Consider the following 13,741-nt stretch of genomic DNA (forward strand, 5'->3'; position numbering starts at 1 on the left):
CGCGTGGCCTAATGGATAAGGCGTCTGGCTTCGAATCAGAAGATTGCAGGTTCGAATCCTGTCTCGGACGTGTTCTAACCATGAAAATTCATTTTTAAAATTATTCTTAATTACTTTTAATTTTGTCTGATCATGTAATTTAAAGAAGAAGGTCTGAGTGTGTCCGCGTGGCCTAATGGATAAGGCGTCTTACTTCGAATAAGAAGACTGCAGGTTCGAATCCTGTCGCGGACGTGTTCTAACCATGAAAAGGCATTTTTTAAATTATTCTTAATTAGTTTTAATTTTGTCTGATCATGTAATTTAAAGAAGAAGGTCTGAGTGTGTCCGCGTGGCCTAATGGATAAGGCGTCTGACTTCGAATCAGAAGACTGCAGGTTCGAATCCAGGATGTCGCGGACGTGTTCTAAACATGAAAATTCATTTTTAAAATTATTCTTAATTAGTTTTAATTTTGTCTGATCATGTAATATAAAGAAAAGAACCTGAGTGTATCCGCTCGTCACGGATGTGTTTTAACCGTAAAATTTTGTTTTTAAAATTTTTCTTCTTTAGTTTCAATTTTGTCTGATCATGTACTGTAAAGAAGAGGTCCTGAATGTGTCCGCGTGGCCTAATGGATAAGGCGTCTGGCTTCGAATCAGAAGATTGCAGGTTCGAATCCTGTCTCGGACGTGTTCTAACCATGAAAATTCATTTTTAAAATTATTCTTAATTACTTTTAATTTTGTCTGATCATGTAATTTAAAGAAGAAGGTCTGAGTGTGTCCGCGTGGCCTAATGGATAAGGCGTCTGACTTCGAATCAGAAGACTGCAGGTTCGAATCCTCTCGCGGACGTGCTTTAACCGTGAAATTTTGGTTTTAAAATTTTTCTTGTTTAGTTTTAATTTTGTCTCATCATGTAGTGTGAAGAAGAGGACCTGAATGTGTCCGCGTGGCCTAATGGATAAGGCGTCTGTCTTCGAATCAGAAGATTGCAGGTTCGAATCCTGTTGCGGACGTGTTCTAACGATGAAAAGTCATTTTTTAAATTATTCTTAATTAGTTTTAATTTTGTCTCATCATGTACTGTAAAGAAGAGGACCTGAATGTGTCCGCGTGGCCTAATGGATAAGGCGTCTGACTTCGAATCAGAAGATTTCAGGTTCGAATCCTGTCGCGGACGTGTTCTAACCATGAAAAGTCATTTTTTAAATTATTCTTAATTAGTTTTAATTTTGTCTGATCATGTAATTTAAAGAAGAAGGTCTGAGTGTGTCCGCGTGGCCTAATGGATAAGGCGTCTGACTTCGAATCAGAAGACTGCAGGTTCGAATCCTGTCGCGGACGTGTTCTAAACATGAAAATTCATTTTTTAAATTATTCTTAATTAGTTTTAATTTTGTCTGATCATGTACTGTAAAGAAGAGGACCTGAATGTGTCGGCGTGGCCTAATGGATAAGACGTCTGACTTCGAATCAGAAGATTGCAGGTTCGAATCCTGTCGCGGACGTGTTCTAACCATGAAAAGTCATTTTTTAAATTATTCTTAATTACTTTTAATTTTGTCTGATCATGTAATTTAAAGAAGAAGGTCTGAGTGTGTCCGCGTGGCCTAATGGATAAGGCGTCTGACTTCGAATCAGAAGATTGCAGGTTCGAATCCTCTCGCGGACGTGCTTTAACCGTGAAATTATAGTTTTAAAATTTTTCTTGTTTAGTTTTAATTTTGTCTGATCATGTAGTGTGAAGAAGTGGACCTAAATGTGTCCGCGTGGCCTGATGGATAAGGCGTCTGACTTCGAATCAAAAGACTGCAGGTTCGAATCCTGTCGCGGACGTGTTCTAACCATGAAAAGGCATTTTTTTAAATTATTCTTAATTAGTTTTAATTTTGTCTGATCATGTACTGTAAAGAAGAAGGTCTGAGTGTGTCCGCGTGGCCTAATGGATAAGGCGTCTGACTTCGAATCAGAAGATTGCAGGTTCGAATCCTCTTGCGGACGTGCTTTAACCGTGAAATTATGGTTTTAAAATTTTTCTTGTTTAGTTTTAATTTTGTCTGATCATGTAGTGTGAAGAAGTGGACCTAAATGTGTCCGCGTGGCCTGATGGATAAGGCGTCTGACTTCGAATCAGAAGACTGCAGGTTCGAATCCTGTCGCGGACGTGTTCTAACCATGAAAAGGCATTTTTTAAATTATTCTTAATTAGTTTTAATTTTGTCTGATCATGTACTGTAAAGAAGAAGGTCTGAGTGTGTCCGCGTGGCCTAATGGATAAGGCGTCTGACTTCGAATCAGAAGATTGCAGGTTCGAATCCTGTCTCGGACGTGTTCTAACCATGAAAATTCATTTTTAAAATTATTCTTAATTAGTTTTAATTTTGTCTGATCATGTAATATAAAGAAAAGAACCTGAGTGTATCCGCTCGTCACGGACGTGTTTTAACCGTAAAATTTTGTTTTTAAAATTTTTCTTCTTTAGTTTCAATTTTGTCTGATCATGTACTGTAAAGAAGAGGTCCTGAATGTGTCCGCGTGGCCTAATGGATAAGGCGTCTGGCTTCGAATCAGAAGATTGCAGGTTCGAATCCTGTCTCGGACGTGTTCTAACCATGAAAATTCATTTTTAAAATTATTCTTAATTACTTTTAATTTTGTCTGATCATGTAATTTAAAGAAGAAGGTCTGAGTGTGTCCGCGTGGCCTAATGGATAAGGCGTCTGACTTCGAATCAGAAGACTGCAGGTTCGAATCCTCTCGCTGACGTGCTTTAACCGTGAAATTTTGGTTTTAAAATTTTTCTTGTTTAGTTTTAATTTTGTCTCATCATGTAGTGTGAAGAAGAGGACCTGAATGTGTCCGCGTGGCCTAATGGATAAGGCGTCTGTCTTCGAATCAGAAGATTGCAGGTTCGAATCCTGTTGCGGACGTGTTCTAACGATGAAAAGTCATTTTTTAAATTATTCTTAATTAGTTTTAATTTTGTCTCATCATGTACTGTAAAGAGGAGGACCTGAATGTGTCCGCGTGGCCTAATGGATAAGGCGTCTGACTTCGAATCAGAAGATTGCAGCTTCGAATCCTGTCGCGGACGTGTTCTAACCATGAAAAGTCATTCTTTAAATTATTCTTAATTAGTTTTAATTTTGTCTGATCATGTAATTTAAGAAGAAGGTCTGAGTGTGTCCGCGTGGCCTAATGGATAAGGCGTCTGACTTCGAATCAGAAGATTGCAGGTTCGAATCCTGTCGCGGACGTGTTCTAACCATGAAAAGACATTTTTTAAATTATTCTTAATTAGTTTTAATTTTGTCTGATCATGTACTGTAAAGAAGAGGACCTGAATGTGTCGGCGTGGCCTAATGGATAAGACGTCTGACTTCGAATCAGAAGATTGCAGGTTCGAATCCTGCCGCGGACGTGTTCTAACCATGAAAAGTCATTTTTTAAATTATTCTTAATTACTTTTAATTTTGTCTGATCATGTAATTTAAAGAAGAAGGTCTGAGTGTGTCCGCGTGGCCTAATGGATAAGGCGTCTGACTTCGAATCAGAAGACTGCAGGTTCGAATCCTGTCGCGGACGTGTTCTAAACATGAAAATTCATTTTTAAAATTATTCTTAATTAGTTTTAATTTTGTCTGATCATGTAATATAAAGAAAAGAACCTGAGTGTATCCGCTCGTCACGGACGTGTTTTAACCGTAAAATTTTGTTTTTAAAATTTTTCTTCTTTATTTTCAATTTTGTCTGATCATGTACTGTAAAGAAGAGGTCCTGAATGTGTCCGCGTGGCCTAATGAATAAGGCGTCTGGCTTCGAATCAGAAGATTGCAGGTTCGAATCCTGTCTCGGACGTGTTCTATCCATGAAAATTCATTTTTAAAATTATTCTTAATTACTTTTAATTTTGTCTGATCATGTAATTTAAAGAAGAAGGTCTGAGTGTGTCCGCGTGGCCTAATGGATAAGGCGTCTGACTTCGAATCAGAAGACTGCAGGTTCGAATCCTCTCGCGGACGTGCTTTAACCGTGAAATTTTGGTTTTAAAATTTTTCTTGTTTAGTTTTAATTTTGTCTGATCATGTAGTGTGAAGAAGAGGACCTGAATGTGTCCGCGTGGCCTAATGGATAAGGCTTCTGACTTCGAATCAGAAGATTGCAGGTTCGAATCCTGTTGCGGACGTGTTCTAACGATGAAAAGTCATTTTTTAAATTATTCTTAATTAGTTTTAATTTTGTCTGATCATGTACTGTAAAGAGGAGGACCTGAGTGTGTCCGCGTGGCCTAATGGATAAGGCGTCTGACTTCGAATCAGAAGATTGCAGGTTCGAATCCTGTCGCGGACGTGTTGTAAACATGAAAATTCATTTTTAAAATTATTCTTAATTAGTTTTAATTTTGTCTGATCATGTACTGTAAAGAAGAAGGTCTGAGTGTGTACGCGTGGCCTAATGGATAAGGCGTCTGACTTCGAATCAGAAGATTGCAGGTTCGAATCCTGTCGCGGACGTCTTTAACCGTGAAATTTTGGTTTTAAAACTTTTCTTGTTTAGTTTTAATTTTGTCTGATCATGTACTGTAAAGAAGAACACCTGAATGTGTCCGCGTGGCTTAATGGATAAGGCGTCTGACTTCGAATTAGAAGATTGCAGGTTCGAATCCTGTATCGGACGTGTTCTAACCGTGAAATTTTGTTTTTAAAATTATTCTTATTTAGTTTTAATTTTGTCTGATCATGTAATTTAAAGAAGAGGGCCTGAGTATGTCCGGACTCAGTGGAGCGGTGCTTTGTTACACCAGGGGACCTGGGCCGAAGGCCCTACCCCTTGTAGATTATTTTAGACATTAGGAACAACATTAAATCAATTAACCTGACTAATTAGATCTAATATTTTTTTAAATATTTATAATTTTTATTTATTTATTTATTTTTTAATTTTTTAATTTTTATCATTTGAATTAAAAATATAATTCAACCTAAAATCTATTTGTAGCTGTAAAGAGCAGAAAGCTGCCGAGCCGTGTGTCCTGAAAGACAAGATGTTATGGCAGAAGGAGTACCAAAAGTGTTACAAGGCCTTGATCAATATGGAGAGGATGCAGGTAAACAAATTAAAGATATACATATAAGAATGCAATACAGTAAATAAAAGATACAATATAAAAATGCAATACAGTAAATAAAAGTAAAAGAAGCTGCTCAATACTAAACATACAAATATGAATAACAGAAATGCATTACTATGCTATGCTTCAAGCTTACATTATCCATTCATTGAGAGTGGCCAGTGGTCTATTTTTATTATCCAGGTCGTACTGGTCGTAATCAGGAATCGGGAATCTTAATGGCAAGGTTGTTGATTGCTAGCTGTCTGCTATGAAACCTCTTGGCTATACTATAGTAAAAGGATTTGAGGAGGCGTACACACAGGTCCTCGTGTATCTTATTATTGTGCACATACCATGGTGCGTTGACAATTTGACGTAGCATACAATTTTGTGCTACTTGAAGTTTCCCTCTGTATCTGTTACATGAGTACGCCCAGACAGGGCATGCATAGCATAGTAATGGACGCAAAATGGATTTATAAATCAGTAGCTTATTATCTATTGATAAAACACTGTTTCGAGCAATTAAGGGGAAGAATTTAGCTTTACGTGCTCGAAACTTCTTAATAATACCCGTAATGTGTGGGTTCCATGACAAAGTTTTACTGAGGGTCAGCCCAAGGTAAATGACTTGCTTGTCCCAGGGGATAGAATTTCCATACATCCTGAGGTTTCTCTTGAATTTCTCCTTTCTAGTAAAGAGAATGGCTTGAGTTTTGTTTATGTTGACTTTGATTTTCCATTGTACAAGCCAAGCCTCTAATGCTTGTATGTAATTTTGTAAGTGTTGGATAGCTGAACCAGCAAATGCACATTGTGTGAGGATTGCTGTGTCATCTACATACATAGCCAGTGTTGTGTTGTGTGTTGTAGAGATGTCGTTCACGTAAATATTAAAGTAGGTGGTCCCTAAAAGGGATCCCTGAAGTACCCCGGCCCTTATGGGATGCACAGTGGAATTTGTTCCAGATACGTGAAGGACGAAGTTTCTACTTGTTAGGTAGGACTTTGTGATGTTTGTGATGTAATCTGTGAAACTCAGATTGTGTATTTTGTAGACGAGTGCCTCCAGCCAGACTCTATCGAAGGCCTTGGTTATGTCAATAAACAGTCCTCCAGTGACTTTTTTCTTTGCAAAACCTTCAGAAATCATTTTCACTACTCTGTAGACCTGGTTTGTAGTTCCCAGGCCTTTTCTGAAACCAAATTGACTTGGGATCATGATGTTGTTGTTTTCCAAATGACTACTGATTCTTTGTAGTAGAGTGGCCTAAAAGAACTTGCTCAGTGAAGATAATAGACTTATCGGCCGATAAGCCTCCGGATCCGATGCAGTTTTCCCCGGTTTTAAGATAGGGAGGATTTTTGACGTTTTCCATGCTGTAGGAAAATACTGCCGCTGTAAGATTTTCGTGAAGAGCTTGGAAAGCATGAAGACTATCTTGAGAGGCAGTTTCTTCAACATGGTGTTGGTGATGCTGTCCAGTCCTGGACTCTTCTTCTTCTTTAGTTTATTGACATAGTCAACAACCTCCGAAGGCATAACTGGAGGGATGTTGTTTATGCTTGTATCTGTTGTGAGACTGTTATGAAAGGTGTAAACAAGATTTTCTGTTGTAGTGTCCTGTATGTTGTTTGTGCAAAACTGAGATTTCAGCTGCTATGCTAACAATTCTGCCTTCTCAGTTTCAGTGTAGTAAATCCTCATAGAGCCTTTAAGGAGCGGAATGTTATTGTAGCATTTAGTATACCTAGAGATTGCTTTCCACAGTGAATTATCATCTGTGGAAAGTGAGTTAAGGTACCTGGTCCAGCTGTGTTGTGCTTGTTCACGTGTAAGAGACTTGACTGCATTAGACAGGCGATTCAGCAGTTGTTTATCCTCTCTATGCCTGGTCCTCTGAAATCTCCTTCTTGCTGCATTTATCTGCTTGACAAGTAGTGTCAACTCTCTGTTACGTACCGTTTTCCTATTAGGTACTTCTGCTTTGGCATCATTTCTTGCCATAGTAATTTTTTGAGTAATCTTCTGAATAAAACTGTCAATGTCATCCCCTGACTGTATCGTAGGAAGAGTGTAGTGTATGTTGTTAAGAGCTTTAGCAAATTTTTGCCAGTCAATCCGAAAGGCTCTGGTGTCTGTTGTGGTATACCCACTAATGTCCAGAATCATCTTAGCCGGGTTATGATCCGATGATAATTCATAGAGCCCGGAAATATCCAGTGGGACACTGGTATTTCCGAGCAGGAAGAATTCGAGGATTCCGGTGGACCTAGTGGTGTACTGTGTTGGGGTTTTTGGAGCTGCTATGTGTAATCCAGCCGTGTGGGCTAAGTTTAGAATTACACGTCCATTGTCGTTTGAATTATAGCAGTTCGACGCGCGGTGTCCTGCATTTAAGTCTCCACCTAGGATAATGTGTTTTCCAAGACTGAGTAAAATTTGTAAGTCAGCCAGGACTGCAGAAACATGACGTCCTGGAGGTATGTAAGTGGAGACAAGAGTGTATGTTATGGAAGTGTTTGTTGTGAGTGAAATAGCAGAGGCCTCTACGAACGAAAGCTGCGGAACTGTGACACGCAGCGTTTTATCAGGAGTGCAGTGCCACCTGAGTGTGTCTGCGTGGCCTAATGGATAAGGCGTCTGACTTCGAATCAGAAGACTGCAGGTTCGAATCCTGTCGCAGACGTGTTCTAACCGTGAAATTACATTTTTAAAATTATTCTTATTTAGTTTTAATTTTGTCTGATCATGTACTGTAGAGAAGAGGACCTGAATGTGTCCGCGTGCCCTAATGGATAAGGCGTCTGACTTCGAATCAGAAGATTGCATGTTCGAATCCTGTCGCGGACGTGTTTTAACCGTGAAATTTTGGTTTTAAAATTTTTCTTGTTTAGTTTTAATTTTGTCTGATCATGTACTGTAAAGAAGAGGTCCTGAATGTGTCCGCGTGGCCTAATGGATAAGGCGTCTGACTTCGAATCAGAAGATTGCATGTTCGAATCCTGTCCCGGACGTGTTCTAACCACTAAAAGTCATTTTTTAAATTATTCTTAATTAGTTTTAATTTTGTCTGATCATGTAATTTAAAGAAGAAGGTCTGAGTGTGTCCGCGTGGCCTAATGGATAAGGCGTCTGACTTCGAATCAGAAGACTGCAGGTTCGAATCCAGGATGTCGCGGACGTGTTCTAAACATGAAAATTCATTTTTAAAATTATTCTTAATTAGTTTTAATTTTATCTGATCATGTAATATAAAGAAAAGAACCTGAGTGTATCCGCTCGTCACGGATGTGTTTTAACCGTAAAATTTTGTTTTTAAAATTTTTCTTCTTTAGTTTCAATTTTGTCTGATCATGTACTGTAAAGAAGAGGTCCTGAATGTGTCCGCGTGGCCTAATGGATAAGGCGTCTGGCTTCGAATCAGAAGATTGCAGGTTCGAATCCTGTCTCGGACGTGTTCTAACCATGAAAATTCATTTTTAAAATTATTCTTAATTACTTTTAATTTTGTCTGATCATGTAATTTAAAGAAGAAGGTCTGAGTGTGTCCGCGTGGCCTAATGGATAAGGCGTCTTACTTCGAATAAGAAGACTGCAGGTTCGAATCCTGTCGCGGACGTGTTCTAACCATGAAAAGGCATTTTTTAAATTATTCTTAATTAGTTTTAATTTTGTCTGATCATGTAATTTAAAGAAGAAGGTCTGAGTGTGTCCGCGTGGCCTAATGGATAAGGCGTCTGACTTCGAATCAGAAGACTGCAGGTTCGAATCCAGGATGTCGCGGACGTGTTCTAAACATGAAAATTCATTTTTAAAATTATTCTTAATTAGTTTTAATTTTGTCTGATCATGTAATATAAAGAAAAGAACCTGAGTGTATCCGCTCGTCACGGATGTGTTTTAACCGTAAAATTTTGTTTTTAAAATTTTTCTTCTTTAGTTTCAATTTTGTCTGATCATGTACTGTAAAGAAGAGGTCCTGAATGTGTCCGCGTGGCCTAATGGATAAGGCGTCTGGCTTCGAATCAGAAGATTGCAGGTTCGAATCCTGTCTCGGACGTGTTCTAACCATGAAAATTCATTTTTAAAATTATTCTTAATTACTTTTAATTTTGTCTGATCATGTAATTTAAAGAAGAAGGTCTGAGTGTGTCCGCGTGGCCTAATGGATAAGGCGTCTGACTTCGAATCAGAAGACTGCAGGTTCGAATCCTCTCGCGGACGTGCTTTAACCGTGAAATTTTGGTTTTAAAATTTTTCTTGTTTAGTTTTAATTTTGTCTCATCATGTAGTGTGAAGAAGAGGACCTGAATGTGTCCGCGTGGCCTAATGGATAAGGCGTCTGTCTTCGAATCAGAAGATTGCAGGTTCGAATCCTGTTGCGGACGTGTTCTAACGATGAAAAGTCATTTTTTAAATTATTCTTAATTAGTTTTAATTTTGTCTCATCATGTACTGTAAAGAAGAGGACCTGAATGTGTCCGCGTGGCCTAATGGATAAGGCGTCTGACTTCGAATCAGAAGATTTCAGGTTCGAATCCTGTCGCGGACGTGTTCTAACCATGAAAAGTCATTTTTTAAATTATTCTTAATTAGTTTTAATTTTGTCTGATCATGTAATTTAAAGAAGAAGGTCTGAGTGTGTCCGCGTGGCCTAATGGATAAGGCGTCTGACTTCGAATCAGAAGACTGCAGGTTCGAATCCTGTCGCGGACGTGTTCTAAACATGAAAATTCATTTTTTAAATTATTCTTAATTAGTTTTAATTTTGTCTGATCATGTACTGTAAAGAAGAGGACCTGAATGTGTCGGCGTGGCCTAATGGATAAGACGTCTGACTTCGAATCAGAAGATTGCAGGTTCGAATCCTGTCGCGGACGTGTTCTAACCATGAAAAGTCATTTTTTAAATTATTCTTAATTACTTTTAATTTTGTCTGATCATGTAATTTAAAGAAGAAGGTCTGAGTGTGTCCGCGTGGCCTAATGGATAAGGCGTCTGACTTCGAATCAGAAGGTTGCAGGTTCGAATCCTCTCGCGGACGTGCTTTAACCGTGAAATTGTAGTTTTAAAATTTTTCTTGTTTAGTTTTAATTTTGTCTGATCATGTAGTGTGAAGAAGTGGACCTAAATGTGTCCGCGTGGCCTGATGGATAAGGCGTCTGACTTCGAATCAAAAGACTGCAGGTTCGAATCCTGTCGCGGACGTGTTCTAACCATGAAAAGGCATTTTTTTAAATTATTCTTAATTAGTTTTAATTTTGTCTGATCATGTACTGTAAAGAAGAGGACCTGAATGTGTCCGCGTGGCCTAATGGATAAGGCGTCTGACTTCGAATCAGAAGATTTCAGGTTCGAATCCTGTCGCGGACGTGTTCTAACCATGAAAAGTCATTTTTTAAATTATTCTTAATTAGTTTTAATTTTGTCTGATCATGTAATTTAAAGAAGAAGGTCTGAGTGTGTCCGCGTGGCCTAATGGATAAGGCGTCTGACTTCGAATCAGAAGATTGCAGGTTCGAATCCTCTTGCGGACGTGCTTTAACCGTGAAATTATGGTTTTAAAATTTTTCTTGTTTAGTTTTAATTTTGTCTGATCATGTAGTGTGAAGAAGTGGACCTAAATGTGTCCGCGTGGCCTGATGGATAAGGCGTCTGACTTCGAATCAGAAGACTGCAGGTTCGAATCCTGTCGCGGACGTGTTCTAACCATGAAAAGGCATTTTTTAAATTATTCTTAATTAGTTTTAATTTTGTCTGATCATGTACTGTAAAGAAGAATGTCTGAGTGTGTCCGCGTGGCCTAATGGATAAGGCGTCTGACTTCGAATCAGAAGATTGCAGGTTCGAATCCTGTCTCGGACGTGTTCTAACCATGAAAATTCATTTTTAAAATTATTCTTAATTAGTTTTAATTTTGTCTGATCATGTAATATAAAGAAAAGAACCTGAGTGTATCCGCTCGTCACGGACGTGTTTTAACCGTAAAATTTTGTTTTTAAAATTTTTCTTCTTTAGTTTCAATTTTGTCTGATCATGTACTGTAAAGAAGAGGTCCTGAATGTGTCCGCGTGGCCTAATGGATAAGGCGTCTGGCTTCGAATCAGAAGATTGCAGGTTCGAATCCTGTCTCGGACGTGTTCTAACCATGAAAATTCATTTTTAAAATTATTCTTAATTACTTTTAATTTTGTCTGATCATGTAATTTAAAGAAGAAGGTCTGAGTGTGTCCGCGTGGCCTAATGGATAAGGCGTCTGACTTCGAATCAGAAGACTGCAGGTTCGAATCCTCTCGCTGACGTGCTTTAACCGTGAAATTTTGGTTTTAAAATTTTTCTTGTTTAGTTTTAATTTTGTCTCATCATGTAGTGTGAAGAAGAGGACCTGAATGTGTCCGCGTGGCCTAATGGATAAGGCGTCTGTCTTCGAATCAGAAGATTGCAGGTTCGAATCCTGTTGCGGACGTGTTCTAACGATGAAAAGTCATTTTTTAAATTATTCTTAATTAGTTTTAATTTTGTCTCATCATGTACTGTAAAGAGGAGGACCTGAATGTGTCCGCGTGGCCTAATGGATAAGGCGTCTGACTTCGAATCAGAAGATTGCAGCTTCGAATCCTGTCGCGGACGTGTTCTAACCATGAAAAGTCATTCTTTAAATTATTCTTAATTAGTTTTAATTTTGTCTGATCATGTAATTTAAGAAGAAGGTCTGAGTGTGTCCGCGTGGCCTAATGGATAAGGCGTCTGACTTCGAATCAGAAGATTGCAGGTTCGAATCCTGTCGCGGACGTGTTCTAACCATGAAAAGACATTTTTTAAATTATTCTTAATTAGTTTTAATTTTGTCTGATCATGTACTGTAAAGAAGAGGACCTGAATGTGTCGGCGTGGCCTAATGGATAAGACGTCTGACTTCGAATCAGAAGATTGCAGGTTCGAATCCTGCCGCGGACGTGTTCTAACCATGAAAAGTCATTTTTTAAATTATTCTTAATTACTTTTAATTTTGTCTGATCATGTAATTTAAAGAAGAAGGTCTGAGTGTGTCCGCGTGGCCTAATGGATAAGGCGTCTGACTTCGAATCAGAAGACTGCAGGTTCGAATCCTGTCGCGGACGTGTTCTAAACATGAAAATTCATTTTTAAAATTATTCTTAATTAGTTTTAATTTTGTCTGATCATGTAATATAAAGAAAAGAACCTGAGTGTATCCGCTCGTCACGGACGTGTTTTAACCGTAAAATTTTGTTTTTAAAATTTTTCTTCTTTATTTTCAATTTTGTCTGATCATGTACTGTAAAGAAGAGGTCCTGAATGTGTCCGCGTGGCCTAATGAATAAGGCGTCTGGCTTCGAATCAGAAGATTGCAGGTTCGAATCCTGTCTCGGACGTGTTCTATCCATGAAAATTCATTTTTAAAATTATTCTTAATTACTTTTAATTTTGTCTGATCATGTAATTTAAAGAAGAAGGTCTGAGTGTGTCCGCGTGGCCTAATGGATAAGGCGTCTGACTTCGAATCAGAAGACTGCAGGTTCGAATCCTCTCGCGGACGTGCTTTAACCGTGAAATTTTGGTTTTAAAATTTTTCTTGTTTAGTTTTAATTTTGTCTGATCATGTAGTGTGAAGAAGAGGACCTGAATGTGTCCGCGTGGCCTAATGGATAAGGCTTCTGACTTCGAATCAGAAGATTGCAGGTTCGAATCCTGTTGCGGACGTGTTCTAACGATGAAAAGTCATTTTTTAAATTATTCTTAATTAGTTTTAATTTTGTCTGATCATGTACTGTAAAGAGGAGGACCTGAGTGTGTCCGCGTGGCCTAATGGATAAGGCGTCTGACTTCGAATCAGAAGATTGCAGGTTCGAATCCTGTCGCGGACGTGTTGTAAACATGAAAATTCATTTTTAAAATTATTCTTAATTAGTTTTAATTTTGTCTGATCATGTACTGTAAAGAAGAAGGTCTGAGTGTGTACGCGTGGCCTAATGGATAAGGCGTCTGACTTCGAATCAGAAGATTGCAGGTTCGAATCCTGTCGCGGACGTCTTTAACCGTGAAATTTTGGTTTTAAAACTTTTCTTGTTTAGTTTTAATTTTGTCTGATCATGTACTGTAAAGAAGAACACCTGAATGTGTCCGCGTGGCTTAATGGATAAGGCGTCTGACTTCGAATTAGAAGATTGCAGGTTCGAATCCTGTATCGGACGTGTTCTAACCGTGAAATTTTGTTTTTAAAATTATTCTTATTTAGTTTTAATTTTGTCTGATCATGTAATTTAAAGAAGAGGGCCTGAGTATGTCCGGACTCAGTGGAGCGGTGCTTTGTTACACCAGGGGACCTGGGCCGAAGGCCCTACCCCTTGTAGATTATTTTAGACATTAGGAACAACATTAAATCAATTAACCTGACTAATTAGATCTAATATTTTTTTAAATATTTATAATTTTTATTTATTTATTTATTTTTTAATTTTTTTATTTTTATCATTTGAATTAAAAATATAATTCAACCTAAAATCTATTTGTAGCTGTAAAGAGCAGAAAGCTGCCGAGCCGTGTGTCCTGAAAGACAAGATGTTATGGCAGAAGGAGTACCAAAAGTGTTACAAGGCCTTGATCAATATGGAGAGG

At 38.2% G+C, this 13,741-nt stretch overlaps 8 non-coding genes across 8 annotated transcripts; all 8 read left to right on the forward strand.

Moving 5' to 3' along the window:
• Nucleotides 1–1,258: 1,258 nt before the first annotated feature.
• TRNAR-UCG (transfer RNA arginine (anticodon UCG)) lies at nt 1,259–1,331 on the forward strand. The gene has a single exon. It is a non-coding gene; the product is annotated as a tRNA-Arg (tRNA).
• A 1,840-nt stretch (nt 1,332–3,171) lies between these two features.
• Nucleotides 3,172–3,244, forward strand: TRNAR-UCG (transfer RNA arginine (anticodon UCG)). The gene has a single exon. It is a non-coding gene; the product is annotated as a tRNA-Arg (tRNA).
• Nucleotides 3,245–3,499: 255 nt separating this feature from the next.
• Nucleotides 3,500–3,572, forward strand: TRNAR-UCG (transfer RNA arginine (anticodon UCG)). The gene has a single exon. It is a non-coding gene; the product is annotated as a tRNA-Arg (tRNA).
• Nucleotides 3,573–4,264: 692 nt separating this feature from the next.
• TRNAR-UCG (transfer RNA arginine (anticodon UCG)) lies at nt 4,265–4,337 on the forward strand. The gene has a single exon. It is a non-coding gene; the product is annotated as a tRNA-Arg (tRNA).
• A 5,410-nt stretch (nt 4,338–9,747) lies between these two features.
• Nucleotides 9,748–9,820, forward strand: TRNAR-UCG (transfer RNA arginine (anticodon UCG)). The gene has a single exon. It is a non-coding gene; the product is annotated as a tRNA-Arg (tRNA).
• A 2,004-nt stretch (nt 9,821–11,824) lies between these two features.
• On the forward strand, nt 11,825–11,897 carry TRNAR-UCG (transfer RNA arginine (anticodon UCG)). The gene has a single exon. It is a non-coding gene; the product is annotated as a tRNA-Arg (tRNA).
• A 255-nt stretch (nt 11,898–12,152) lies between these two features.
• TRNAR-UCG (transfer RNA arginine (anticodon UCG)) lies at nt 12,153–12,225 on the forward strand. The gene has a single exon. It is a non-coding gene; the product is annotated as a tRNA-Arg (tRNA).
• A 692-nt stretch (nt 12,226–12,917) lies between these two features.
• Nucleotides 12,918–12,990, forward strand: TRNAR-UCG (transfer RNA arginine (anticodon UCG)). The gene has a single exon. It is a non-coding gene; the product is annotated as a tRNA-Arg (tRNA).
• Nucleotides 12,991–13,741: the final 751 nt, after the last annotated feature.

The sequence above is a fragment of the Stegodyphus dumicola genome, chromosome 12, assembly GCF_044657685.1.
Source record: "Stegodyphus dumicola isolate Sdum_Otavi_A_Nest chromosome 12, ASM4465768v1".
Taxonomy (NCBI): Eukaryota; Metazoa; Arthropoda; class Arachnida; order Araneae; family Eresidae; genus Stegodyphus; species Stegodyphus dumicola.